Here is a 2,500-nt window from a genome sequence, read left to right as displayed (position 1 = left end):
TTCATGTAACTATGTACAGTAAGATATAGAAGAAGTCGCTATACAAGTGCCATAGTCAGAAACAAAGGATAATTATATATTATTGAAGATACCTAGACTGATAAACTGTCAAAACCGCCCATATTTGGGCGTGTTGTTTTAAGTGCCACTGCTCGGTGTTGTGTCTTCAGATTCAAATTTCTGTTTGATGTTTTGCTTTGAGGAGCCAACATGACCGCTTTTGGAGCTGATGAATCGAGTTGATTTCAGATCTGAATCGAGATGATTCAGCTCCAGTTCACCGACCAAATCTACTGTTCCCAAGGGAGGGGAGGGAGACGGATGAAGGACTCTGTGATCCTGAGGGGAAGTAGCTCTTCCATTAGCGCTCCTTTGCACTCTGTTATTTATGAAGTCCAAATTTTGCTTACATTGCGCATTTGACACTTTTCATTGGTTTTCTCATTGGGTGTCTCTCTCTCTCTCTCTCTCTCTCTCGACGAAGCCAGCTTTGGTTATTTACTGTACATTTTTACAGATACATTTGTGTTTAATCTAGAAGTGCTTGTCTCTGTTTAAGAATTGTATAAGCCAGTAATGGTGACGTATACCATGGGGTTTACTTGATCTGTTCTTGAGTTCAATTGTGTGAAACACTACCTTATAGCCTAGTGTAATAGTTAGTAATAGTATCATTTGAAGCCAAGTCTTTATTTGAGTGAGTTGTTACTGATCATCATAGTCCAACTAAAACCATATCCAAGTCAAACTCATTTAAATCCACAACACTAACTTTACATTCTGTCAATTAAATAAGGAAATGTATTATTTTAAGTGTAAGTAACCATGTACTACAGTACCATGCTGCTACCCATAGCAACAGAGACAGGCATTGATTGACTGATGACATATCCAGTCTCAAATCTAACCCCTGCCTGTCGTCATGGAGAATATCCCAAATTCCAGACGATGTGTGCGAGTCCAGGGTTTGGGTTTGATATGAGATACGTCTGCTCTCTGCTGTGGTTCATTTGGTTTCTCTCTGGTATGAAGTGCCCTTATTAACACTGCGGGAAATGAGATGACAAAAATAAACCCGTTTTAACCCTCCACATGCTGGTCTGGTCCGCCTGTACCCCCCCCACAGCTGCTGTACCCCCCCCACAGCTGCTGGAATGCCTCCAGACTCCTGCTGTTGTCTGATGCAGTGGTCTTTACACCATACATTATTCTATACACCATACATTACAGTCTGTACACCATACATCATACATTAGTCTATACTGTACATCATACATTACAGTCTATACACCATACATTACAGTGTGTACACCCTACATTACAGTCTGTACACCATACATTACAGTCTATACACCATACATTACAGTCTATACACCATACATTACAGTCTGTACACCATACATCATACATTAGTCTATACTGTACATCATACATTACAGTCTATACACCATACATTACAGTCTGTACACCCTACATTACAGTCTGTACACCATACATTACAGTCTATACACCATACATTACAGTCTGTACACCATACATTACAGTCTATACACCATACATTACAGTCTATACACCATACATTACAGTCTATACACCATACATTACAGTCTGTACACCATACATTAGTCTATACACCATACATTACAGTCTATACACCATACATTACAGTCTGTACACCATACATTAGTCTATACACCATACATTACAGTCTGTACACCATACATTAGTCTGTACACCATACATTACAGTCTATACACCATACATTAGTCTATACACCATACATTAGTCTATACACCATACATTACAGTCGGTACACCATACATTAGTCTATACACCATACATTACAGTCTATACACCATACATTACAGTATGTACACCATACATTAGTCTATACACCATACATCATACATTAGTCTATACATCATACATTACAGTCTATACACCATACATCATACATTAGTCTATACATCATACATTACAGTCTATACACCATACATTAGTCTATACACCATACATTACAGTCTATACACCATTCATTAGTCTATACACTATACATTAGTCTATACACCATACATTACAGTCTATACATCATACATTACAGTCTATACATCATACAGTAGAAACTCCACAACATTCTTATCGGCCATTTCACGATCTTTATTAGTGAAAAGGTCCGCGGTGTCGCTGGTCTTTCAACCGCTCCAGGAGAACCCCGATGGGGCCGGTTGGAGAGCCTTGTCGCGCCCCTCCCCTCTCCGTCCTGTCCTCGGTTCCCCTCTGCAGACGCCACGTCCTCCGGAGGGGTGGGTCAGTGGGCGGGCGGGGCCGGGGGAGGGGGGAGGCTGCGATGGTGCAGGTGGGCTGGTGGGAGGGAGGTTGTTTTCACTGTTAGCTGGTTTTGCGTGTTGACCTGGTGTTAATGAGTGCTCCTGTGCTACAGCAGGCTTACCGCTACAGCCTGCAGACAGGTCCAATGACTGCTGGGCCAGCCCTCCGTCCA

At 41.6% G+C, this 2,500-nt stretch overlaps 1 protein-coding gene across 1 annotated transcript in view; it reads left to right on the top strand.

Moving 5' to 3' along the window:
* The window catches only part of fam114a1 (family with sequence similarity 114 member A1), a 7,835-nt gene extending 6,875 nt beyond the window's left edge, over positions 1 to 960 (top strand). Inside the window, exon 13 of the mRNA XM_084454735.1 lies at positions 1 to 960. This exon is cut by the window's left edge and continues 379 nt beyond it. The gene's annotated coding sequence lies outside the window, so the exon portion shown is untranslated.
* Positions 961 to 2,500: the final 1,540 nt, after the last annotated feature.

Source organism: Borostomias antarcticus (genome assembly GCF_949987555.1).
Source record: "Borostomias antarcticus genome assembly, chromosome: 20".
NCBI classification, from domain to species: Eukaryota; Metazoa; Chordata; class Actinopteri; order Stomiiformes; family Stomiidae; genus Borostomias; species Borostomias antarcticus.
Note: the sequence above shows the minus strand (reverse complement) of the source record. Positions and strands in the feature narration are given on the sequence as shown.